Genomic DNA, 12,308 nt, shown 5'->3' with positions numbered 1-12,308 from the left:
GTCAACTATAGCTCTTCCCCAACCTATCAGTCCACGCCAGGGCTCCCCCTGCCATCTCTATCTTTCCATATGCTTCCTCCTCGTGTTATGAACCTGCCCACACCTACAACCTTCCTGTATCTGCGTAGATACAATACAACGGGCCACTATGCATATATACATACAGTATGACGCTATGAAACACCTAACGTTCGCCTCTCCTAAATACTTTTCCCAGTCCACGTCCTTTAACTATTTAGTGAAAGTTCAGTGTTTCTTTTCAAGATCGTCACTTTTCTGCTATATCCTTTCAGGATCTTTTTATTATTGTTTAATGTGCTTATTTTACCTTTGTAGAATTGCTGTACATGTCATGTTTCAGATCAGGTATTTTCCTCTGTAGCTTACAAAATAATAAATGAAACGAAGATTTATTGAGATAGGTAATCGTAAGAAACATTACTTTTACTATATAGTTATGAACACAGTTTATTTATTTTTCTGGCAGTTACAGAAATGTGTGATAACTTTTTTAATAAAAAATTTTTCTGTTGTGTAGATGATGTGTTCAAATCAAATTATACAACATACGTATAATATATGCAACAAATGACACACAGTCTTAACTAATATGTGGGAATGCTCTCCCGTGTAATGGATGGAGAACATAAAAAGAAGCAAAAACTTCGCATTTTTTCTGTCATTTTTTATTTTCATAGTTGCAGACATTTTTGTCGTTACATGTTTGCTTCGTATCTGTATTTTTGTTTTCAAATTTTCGGCCTGGTTCTATAAGTATTTGTTCTTTCCAAGTATTGCCTTCCGATTACTAAATGGATCGCTAAAAATGTCTGCCATTAGCTCTAGCACAAGTTTCTTAATCCGAAACATGGTTTATCTTAAGCGCTTCCATATACAAGTTTCTGCTGTAGCTGCTGAAATCCTTCTTGAACTGTTCGTCGTGGGCGCACACAAATGGGAGACTGATATGTGATTTCACACGAGTATTCCTGTGTGGTATTTGGCGGTCTACAGTACTGAAGTGAATTCAATGAAACGATTGTTTTAAACGACATTCTGCACTTTCCGTGAATCGCCAGCTTTTTCTTATTTCGCACCCGCAGAGCCCCTTTGCAGGCACCTTATCTAGTACAAGTCTAGTAGCATTAACAGGGGGAATAAGATAGCTGATCTGAGCTGACAGCTGACTAATGTTAGTGAGCAAGTGACTAATGGTGCACCAGAAACCTTGTATTCTCCGCCCCCTTTAGAAAACAATTAAGTCCTCAACTAAACACGAGTGACACGGCCAGTACACTTGTTTAGAACGCTGATGTTCATCGGTGCATAGCTCGTTCGAGATACCGTATCTGACTTTATTTCTTTCCATGCTGTTCTGACGTAAATGCTGTTCCTCCGAAGCGATTCTTCGAACTGCACTTATAACGACGCATTCAATTCGAAGCAGTGGCATACAACACATTTTTCTTTCTTCTTTCTCAATATATTATGTAATTTCCTTTGAACATCTCATTATATAGGTGATTGTACACTCCTGGAAATTGAAATAAGAACACCGTGAATTCATTGTCCCAGGAAGGGGAAACTTTATTGACACATTCCTGCGGTCAGATACATCACATGATCACACTGTCAGAACCACAGGCACATAGACACAGGCAACAGAGCATGCACAATGTCGGCACTAGTACAGTGTATATCCACCTTTCGCAGCAATGCAGGCTGCTATTCTCCCATGGAGACGATCGTAGAGATGCTGGATGTAGTCCTGTGGAACGGCTTGCCATGCCATTTCCACCTGGCGCCTCAGTTTGACCAGCGTTCGTGCTGGACGTGCAGACCGCGTGAGACGACGCTTCATCCAGTCCCAAACATGCTCAATGGGGGACAGATCCGGAGATCTTGCTGGCCAGGGTAGTTGACTTACACCTTCTAGAGCACGTTGGGTGGCACGGGATACATGCGGACGTGCATTGTCCTGTGGAAACAGCAAGTTCCCTTGCCGGTCTAGGAATGGTAGAACGATGGGTTCGATGACGGTGTGGATGTACCGTGCACTATTCAGTGTCCCCTCGACGATCACCAGTGGTGTACGGCCAGTGTAGGAGATCGCTCCCCACACCATGATGCCGGGTGTTGGCCCTGTGTGCCTCGGTCGTATGCAGTCCTGATTGTGGCGCTCACCTGCACGGCGCCAAACACGCATACGACCATCATTGGCACCAAGGCAGAAGCGACTCTCATCGCTGAAGACGACACGTCTCCATTCGTCCCTCCATTCACGCCTGTCGCGACACCACTGGAGGCGGGCTGCAGGATGTTGGGGCGTGAGCGGAAGACGGCCTAACGGTGTGCGGGACCGTAGCCCAGCTTCATGGAGACGGTTGCGAATGGTCCTCGCCGATACCCCAGGAGCAACAGTGTCCCTAATTTGCTGGGAAGTGGCGGTGCGGTCCCCTACGGCACTGCGTAGGATCCTACGGTCTTGGCGTGCATCCGTGCGTCGCTGCGGTCCGGTCCCAGGTCGACGGGCACGTGCACCTTCCGCCGACCACTGGCGACGACATCGATGTACTGTGGAGACCTGACGCCCCACGTGTTGAGCAATTCGGCGGTACGTCCACCCGGCCTCCCGCACGCCCACTATACGCCCTCGCTCAAAGTCCGTCAACTGCACATACGGTTCACGTCCACGCTGTCGCGGCATGCTACCAGTGTTAAAGACTGCGATGGAGCTCCGTATGCCACGGCAAACTGGCTGACACTGACGGCGACGGTGCACAAATGCTGCGCAGCTAGCGCCATTCGACGGCCAACACCGCGGTTCCTGGTGTGTCCGCTGTGCCGTGCGTGTGATCATTGCTTGTACAGCCCTCTCGCAGTGTCCGGGGCAAGTATGGTGGGTCTGACACACCGGTGTCAATGTGTTCTTTTTCCCATTTCCAGGAGTGTATTATATAAGTAAGAACCTGTCTTTATTTTTCCTGCACAAAAATTTAATTTTCTAAATTGAGTTTCAGTTATACACTTTCATTTTTTTGTTAAAGATTTATGTAATATTTAATTATTAGAATGAGTAGCGTGAAAAAATCATAACAATTTTTAACCATTTCTGAGCGAGCTGCAATAGGCAGGCCAAAGGCATTGTTTGTGACTTCACTTCGGTATGAACATTCAGTCAGTAGCTGGCAGAATCTGTGGTCAGTAGTGGTGCTCAGTGGATGATATGTCTAACCTGTAAATAAAGTGGCAGTATGTTAAGAGGATGAAGGAAACCATTTAATGTCATGGAATATTAGCCACAAAATTTCATCGAAGCACTGTGGCAGAGAAGCAAATGCCAGTCTTCCACTACAATTACGAGTCTTGCATCGACAATACGGATATCCAGCAGCACAAATAAGCGTAACAACTTCGTAAAATGCCGCTTTCGACGTTCATTGAAGTTTGGAATCAGTCTCCAGTCGTCTACGATAGAACAGTATACGAAGCGTTCTCAGAACGAAAATGAGACACCATGTTCCTGTGGACGTTATCCTGTAATGAGGCCGTGGGAGTGGGTCTCTGGGTGCCAGTACGCAATTGTTGTCACCCCCAAACACCAACTGCTCGCGGCGGCCTTGGAAGAGCGGGGCGACGTCTTCCGCAAAGAATCGTGAACGTTCGCGACGTTTGTCCGTCCCGGAAGGTGCCTAGATATTGATAAAGGGGACACCCAATAATGTGAATTCCATTCCTCTTGCCCTAGGCAGAAATAGGATATCGTCCGCCACCATCCCTTCCCGAAGAAGTACAGCGACGCCGGTGCCTGCGAGGGAAGATTGAGAAACGCATGCGTCATAACCGTACATGCCTGGGAAATCGTGGACGTACACCTCGTGGGGAAGGGCTATATCGATGGAAGCAGAATTCAACATATCCTGAAGCAAAGATAACAGCGCATGTCCTTATAGTGTTGACCGAGCGAGGTGGCGCAGTGGTTAGCACACTGGACTTGTATTCGGGAGGACGACGGTTCAATCCCGTCTCCAACCATCCTGATTTAGGTTTTCCGTGATTTCCCTAAATCGTTTCAGGCAAATGCCGGGATGGTTCCTTTGAAAGAGCACGGCCGATTTCCTTCCCAAACCTTCCCTAACCTGAGCTTGCGCTCCGTCTCTAATGACCTCGTTGTCGACGGGACGTTAAACACTAACCACCTACCTACCTACCCTTATAGTGTTGATGTTTATAGTAGGCACACGATAAGTTTGAGATCTATCCATAGCACCCATGTTGGTCATCAACACCCTTGTAAGGGGTGTGTGCGCGTGACGTCAGGCTGTCTCATCGCTGTCACTGCTGGTAAATTGGAAATTTGTGGTTAGGACTATGACGCCAAACTGCTGAGATCATCGGTCCCTAGGCTTACGTGCTTCTTAATCTAAAATAAACTAACTTACGCTAAGGACAACACACACACCCGTCCCCGAGGGTGGACTAGAACTTCCGACGGGAGGTGCCGCGCGGACCGTGACAAGATGCCGTAGACCGCACCGCTACCCCACGCGGCCACTGATGGTGGGGTGAATTCCCCCGCGAGTGGTCCGACACGATGGGCAAGGAGTTTTCCTCACCGTCGTCCGCCCAGTGGCCATGCAATACCATCGCCTGTTGGTGACTGCTGCGGCACTCAGCGCAGACTCTGTCTCGCTACTGGCTGGTAATCGGCAGCGGCAGTCTGCATATCATCCTGCTATTCTGTGGGGTCGGAGGGACTGAAGCCGTCACCAGGTCGATCTGTTGGATGGGATGCTACTGCGGCCGTTGTACCGCCGGTACCGTCTTCGGATTGTACACTGTCCATGTCAGACGTTCGCTGCAAACACTCGTCCGATAGAGCATTTCTGGAAGAAAAGCCGCTATCTGCACAACCCGTGATTCAATGTCCATCCTGTCAACCGTGCTTTCTTGTTATCCTCAGGGGGGAGCGCCGTTGTAGTGGTTGAATCCGGTACTGCAGCATCCATCGGGTCCTCCCTATCGGGGGCGTCTATCTGACGAATGTGGCATCGGAAAGGATGGCCGCCCGTGCAACCTGGGCATAATTGAGAGGAAAAGGTCGTCACCGTATAAGGAGTCATAGATTCACCTTTCGGGATTTGAGCAAGCCGACGTCGGAGAAAATCCGACCTGACGTATCCTTATTGGTCACAACTGGAGCAAGCGCATGGCTGTCCGTCATATATAATAATCACCCTACATCCGCCGAGACAAGATATGATGGTACGTGTTTTGTCAGTACAAGTTTGATCTGTTGTACCCCGATAAGAACCGGGTACGTTGTAAAGGTGGTCCATATTTCGGACTCTAAACTAACGGCGCCGAAGTAGTTAACACCTACGGACACTCGCGACCGCGCGTACGTGACGTAAACAGGACGTCCTCGCCGTTGCAGAAAGCAGACTGCGACCTCAGAAACGAAGGCAGACAGGTTGATGCAGTAATTCTCGATTTTAGAAAATGCATTTGAGTCAGTATCATATCCAAGCTTATTATCAAAACACGATAGCATGAAGAATCAGGCTAAATTTGTTACAAGATTGTGGATATTTTGGTAGCGATGACGCAGCATATCATCTTCGATGGAAAGTCATCGACAGATATAGAAGATACTTCAAGTGGGCCTTTGGGAACTGTGTTTGGAACCTTGCTATCCATGTTCCATATTAATGATCTTGTATATTAATAGTAACGTCAGACATTTCACGGATGATGGAGTGTTGTCTGGAAGAAAACTGTACAGATATTCACTCAGACCTCGACATGATTTCAAATTGATGCAAAGATTGACAGCTTGCTTTAAATGTTCAGAAATTTAAGATTCTGCTCATCACAAAACGAAAAGACGTGGTATCCCGTGACTACACTATCAAGGAGTCATTGTTTGAATCGATCAGCTCGCACAACTGTATCACCTCTTAGGGATATGTAAGGGAACGATCACATAGGCTCAATAGTATAAGTAAAGAAGGTGGCACACTTCGGTTATCTGATAAAATGTTACTGAAACACAATCTGTTTACAAAGGAGAATTGTTGCAATTCACTCGTGTGATCCATCCGAAAATACTATTATAGTGTGTGGGACCCGTATCAAATATCACTAACAAGGGATATTGAACGAATACAAAGAAAGGCAGCACGAATGGTCACAGGTTTGTTTGACCCGTGGGTGATTGTCACAGACAGGCTGAAAAAGCTGAACTGGCACGCACTTGAAGCTACACGCAAACTACACCGAGAAAGCCTTTCAAGAACCGACTTTAATTGTTGTCTCTGGGCATATACCACAACCACCCGCGTATCGCTCCCGTAGGGATAGCGAGGAAAACATTAGGTTAAGTACAGCACGAACAGGGGCATTTGTATCACACTTCCTTGACTCTTGTGCAGAAAGGTGTGGAGTTTACTGCTGCATCCATTTTCAATAAGCTACCACAAGAATTCAGAAATCTTAGTAGTAAACCACAAGCTTTCACATCGAAACTGAAGAGTTTTCTCACGGGTCACACCTATTCTGTCAAGGAGTTCCTTGAAAAATTGATTCCTGTGTTATATTGTTGATTGCGTTTACATAAACTCATGGCTTGTCTTTTTATGGGTTCATAAAATTAATAACAGGTAAAATGTGATGTTTATGTTGTAATTTCATGTACTGACACGTTTCATGAACTTGGAGATATCCTCCTCAATTTGGTCCTATGGAACTAGATGTCTAAAATGAAAATAAATAAAAACATTCTTCCTGCGCTCCATACACGAATGGAACGGTGCAGTGGAACGTTACCTCTGTCACGCACTAGTGTGGTGGTTTTCGGAATACGGATGTAGATGTAGGTCTAAAATACTATAGAAGCTTTCTACGTGAGCCATGTTTCTCTCGAATTAACTGCTGTCACCACGAATATAACACAATGGAAATGTAAGTACACGGACAGTTTTATAACTCAAAGTGCTTCGATATGTTATAAATCTATTACTCTCCAACCCAATAATTTCCGTTCGCAGCTATGGAGAACATCTTCAGCAGAAGTTCTAGACTGTTTGAGATGGAGTGTTAAGTCGTGCACACGTCTAGTGATTTTGAATTCAAACGTCCAGGAGCTACTCTAATGTCATTGCGAGCACGATGAGCAAGTTTCACAGAGAAATTTCGCATAAATAGTTGCAACTTTCGGATATCGTGCCTGCGATGCACAAGAAAAGTATTAATCATACGTTTCACCTGTTCTACGTGGCACTACTTGACGCACAATACGTGGAAGTACTTAACGGTTACAGACTATGAGCTGCAGTCACATTATAAGCTTTTGAGTCCGTTAACGTTAGTTCATGTAATAGTTGTAACTCATATTGTTTAGTTTCCGAAATAAATGTTAATTAATGGAATTAACTGAAGATAACAGATTTTCTTGTTGGCAACGATAACGTGTGCAAAGTGTTTTTTCATTTGTTTCCTCTAAGTGATGCAAAGTGCCTCTCGAGATGATGCGACAGGCATTCGAAAATTTTTCTAATTTGATTCAGTTATAAAAGGAGCTTAATGTTTTATCTTTAAGAACAGACGAATGTGTCGAAAAAAGTGATATACGATAGCTAATCACTAATCTGCACAATGAAACTGTGTGGACGAAGTGAGAAGTGATTGCATGAAATTTTGACACTCATTCAGTGGCACTCGCCTGCTTCAGTTTTAATTTACTGCGCGCTACAACATGAATTTAAAGATTTCAGCATTGTCACGGTTAGTAATCATACTTTACTCTTAACCATTCCGGTCGCTTATTATTGGCTGTTCGGGAGAAAAGTGCGTCGTGGTATGCACTTGCAATCATTAACTCACGAAACAGCATCTGTTTCACTATAAGAAAGTTGGATCAGGTTCATCACCAAGCGTTCTTCATTGCACTATAAAATAGTTCATTACTTCGTCCTATAGAAATCTTCTGTCATTGCGTCACTGTGTCTCTCTTTCTCTCTCTCACTCTCTCTCTTTGAAGCGATTGTGCTAGCAGCTAGATGACATACATACATTGCCTTCCAGGGACGCTGGACATAACTGGAATTTAATATTCTAACAAGATTTTATTGTGGTGTAATTAATTTTATTTCTGGAGTCTATAATGAGGAATGTCTGACTTTTAACAAATTTATTGCTGAAATTTGATGTTTATTGTAGAAATAAAAGTCGGTTCAACACCAGAACAAAGTAAATATTTGTCATTACGCCACTAAGTTAGCGTATGTAGCGAATTTATGACTAGTGCAGCACCAAACGGAAGTTTTGAGTAATGCTCACTGTATCTTACAGCTTATGTCGACAATTTCGGTAGTACTATGTAAACAAAATCATACTTGCGTGGCAAAGAAATAAATAAACAAACTCTTCGTTTCAATAGACGAAAACACACACACTAGGTTTCAATTATTTTAAACTCACAGGCCTCAAAAATAATTTACTCTGAGATGAAGAATAGAACAGGATCTGTCTTCGTATTTGAAAAAAAAAATTCTAATTGGCTAAAAGTTTCAAACAAACGTTTTCCTTTGTAATGAACTTTATAATCGTTCGCGATTGATTGTGTCCACCAATACATCTACGTATATGACCTAGTAACGTCGTCCTTAGTTCATCATGCAGATGCCTGCGGAAGCTTCCTAAACTTTGAAGGAGCTGTTTTAGTTTTCCCATAAGCTATATTGACTACTTGACATATGTCAGAGCAAACAGATTGTTCCACAGCACATTAAGCGTAGAGATTCGTGACAGTAACTTGGTTTATTTCATAATGTTTTAAGCCAAACTCGTTTGAAGCCATTGTTTATCGGTGAGAAACTTTTTGAGATTGGATTTATGCATAAACGAATACACAGTAACTCTAAGAATGAGATAATCTGCGTGACTTATGCGAAAGGCTTTCCTACCTTTTCAGAATGTGGTGTCTTTCTGCTGCACACAGCGAATGAACTCCATTTGCAATAACGAACACTGCACAACTAACCTACACTATGCTTTCGTAGTACGCCCAGTGCTTCAGGCTTATCAGCATTGCTTAAGCATTCGCAGAGACAGTGCCGGTTCACTGATAAACTATAACGAGCTCGAGCCAACGGCTTTGTAACTTTCCCACGAAGCGAATTTTTTGCATGAGAAACTATCGCTGACTAGTCAATCTAATGGAAGAATCACAAATTTCTGAAGACTGGGCGACTATTGAGCATTCTTCCTGCACTTTCTACCTTGCATACCCTACTTAACGTGACAGGACGCTGATGAAAATTCAAAGGATTATCATAACATATCTATCTGCTTGTAAGGACGAAAGCAAGGTTCGCTGTTTAGGAAACACAGAGACGGGGAAGCGGTTTCCTGGATTTAATTAGGCACGCTTTCAGATACTCTAACGTAAAGAGAGGAAGAATGGGAAAGTCTGAAACACTCGTCGTTACCTTCTGAACAGAGCATGCTCTGAACCAGACTCGGAGACTTTTCTCAGACGGTAACACTACTGTTGCCCGGGATCACACCGTCCGTCACTACAAAGAAATCGGCAGAGAGAGTTTCATCCTTAACAATGGAAAGGACAATTACATGTGGGAGCAGGATTTCACTCTTCTGATGCTAGCTAAATAGCTCGTAAGCAGATTAATCGAAGTATGTAGCGGATCTTTGACAGTGCGTCAAAGTAAACCTTTTTATCGCTCTTCAATCGAATATTATCAGTTGAAAAGCAAATTCTTGGAGAGGAAAGATTCTAATTTCCATGATCAGGCTAGGTGGACAGTGTGAAGATAGCAGCGGCTGTTGCAGAGTCTCGTTTACTAGCTGTGATAAATAACTGGCTTACCTAAGAGCTGAATAAATTACATAGTTGATTCCATTGTAAGTTTAGAATAATTTGATGCCTTTGAGGATACACAGTGTTCTGTTTAGAATTATGGTTAATGATCTATAGTCGAAGTTTATAGGCATTCTATAATGCTTTCAACTGAAAGAGAGGAAGAATGGGAAAGTCTGAAACACTAGTCGTTACCTTCTGAACAGAGCATGCTCTGAACCAGACTCGGAGACTTTTCTCAGACGGTAACACTACTGTTGCTCGGGATCACACCGTCCGTCACTACAAAGAAATCGGCAGAGAGAGTTTCATCCTTAACAATGGAAAGGACAATTACATGTGGGAGCAGGATTTCACTCTTCTGATGCTAGCTAAATAGCTCGTAAGCAGATTAATCGAAGTATGTAGCGGATCTTTGACAGTGCGTCAAAGTAAACCTTTTTATCGCTCTTCAATCGAATATTATCAGTTGAAAAGCAAATTCTTGGAGAGGAAAGATTCTAATTTCCATGATCAGGCTAGGTGGACAGTGTGAAGATAGCAGCGGCTGTTGCAGAGTCTCGTTTACTAGCTGTGATAAATAACTGGCTTACCTAAGAGCTGAATAAATTACATAGTTGATTCCATTGTAAGTTTAGAATAATTTGATGCCTTTGAGGATACACAGTGTTCTGTTTAGAATTATGGTTAATGATCTATAGTCGAAGTTTATAGGCATTCTATAATGCTTTCAACTGAAATACGATGTCACTATTCGTATTCAGCTACTGAAACGACGATTCACACGACATTATCAATGCTTTATCTGATTTTCCAAACATTACGTGCTACCACCCTGCTGCAGGTTCTTCGCATTTTTAGCGCCAAGTGGTGCTGATGTACGTTATAATTGGTCATCTAGTGGCGAACGTAACAAAGAGCTTAATTTGATTACACATGCTTTAAATGTTCTAATGAATATTTGTTGTATAAAGGTTGTGAGCGAGAAAACTATTTAAACGGAAGGCAACTGTGGTATAATGTGAAACAGATATTGCTTACATGTAAGAATGCAAAGGTGTTAATACAGTCTTTTGTCGGAGTTCTTTACCGAAAATTTGGGTGGATAGTCAAGTGTTAAAACTCGCGCACAGAACACGTGCGCCTTATTTGAAAGTGTCGGCCTGGAGTGTTTATGACGGCCGAATGTCCCTGAGGTGCTATGCTGGAAGACACTGCGTAAGTCTACCGAAAATAAATCTGCTGGTCCGAATCATGCCTGCACCAGGAGATTTTCTGGGTAATTTACTATATTTTTTTAATTTTCTAAGCTTATTTTTGGTTGAGCCACATTTTTCAGCGGATTAAGGTTTCGACAGCTGACACCAGTTTGTGAATTGTTTCTCTTGTGTCGCGGGCGCTCTGGATGTAATATTGAAGCCAGCCCGGTTGAATGGCAACATGTATGTTTCGATACAATCCGGATAACATCTCATCCATTTCGAGAATAAGTATAGTCTTATTTATTTGCTCTTCTTTTTCATTATATCTGAAATTTCAGTATAAATAAGATTGTTGCGTATTGTGCAATACGAGTTTTTTCTAAATCAAAGAGCAATTTGAACTAGCTTTTGAAAAAAGAACAGTTCCAATTAGAAATAATACATTTTGTGATCCGTAATAACTTTTATCAATTCAAATCCTTTATATTACGTTTCATAAGACCCTATTGAGAGATGTATCTGATTATCTGTCTTAAGAATCGAATGTTAAAGGAGGAATGCAGCATTGTCGTTACTATCAGCGTCGCACTGTTACATATGGGGACGTTTGTCTAAAGACGAGGACGTGTTCCAATCGCTGACAGGAAGAAACGGTAAGCGTGAATTAAAATTTTAAGCAACAGTTCACTATGTCATACATCACAACGCTGGACAGACTGAAAAATTACGAACTGTGGGCTTTGGTTGCATGAACTAAAAACTGTTTTAATATTTCTGCGATTACGTACATTTTAGTGAGTGAAATAACCGTATAAAAACGGTTACGTATCTTTTAACAGTAACCTAATACTGGAATACCATAATAGTCAAGAATCTACAGCATGTAACTCCGTTTGAGCTGCTATGGAGGCTGTATTTCAAATTCTATTGTGCTGAATGCCAAGAGTGTTATGATGTTATGAACGTTGGTAGTAATTACCTCATTTTTCAGCATCTGAAAGAAATTAACAGTGAATCAGACGCAAACGTCCGCGAAACGACCAATAAATTACGCTCAAACTTCTGGAAACAACAAAATAGACGTAAACGCTCGCAGATAAAGAAAGTGCAGTGCGAAATAAAGGAAGACATGCGAGAGTTATTCATAGATTTGGCCTGCCAGTACCGAAAATTCTGATTACATTCAGGAAAATAAGCAACACAATCAAGAGAGGGAATAAAAGGTA

At 42.8% G+C, this 12,308-nt stretch overlaps 1 protein-coding gene across 2 annotated transcripts in view; it reads right to left on the bottom strand.

The window, feature by feature from the left end:
* LOC126259634 (UDP-glucosyltransferase 2-like) overlaps positions 1-9,030 on the bottom strand; it is a 796,919-nt gene extending 787,889 nt beyond the window's left edge. The window contains exon 1 of one of the 2 annotated variants that reach the window (XM_049956558.1): positions 8,967-9,030. The gene's annotated coding sequence lies outside the window, so the exon portion shown is untranslated. The remainder of the gene's footprint in view (positions 1-8,966) is intronic. The other variant, XM_049956559.1, reaches the window with a different exon arrangement.
* Between the last annotated feature and the right edge of the window lie 3,278 nt (positions 9,031-12,308).

Source organism: Schistocerca nitens, chromosome 5, assembly GCF_023898315.1.
Source record: "Schistocerca nitens isolate TAMUIC-IGC-003100 chromosome 5, iqSchNite1.1, whole genome shotgun sequence".
In the NCBI taxonomy this organism is placed as follows: Eukaryota; Metazoa; Arthropoda; class Insecta; order Orthoptera; family Acrididae; genus Schistocerca; species Schistocerca nitens.
The sequence above is the reverse complement of the archived record's forward strand: the minus strand, read 5'-3'. Positions and strand labels throughout refer to the sequence as shown.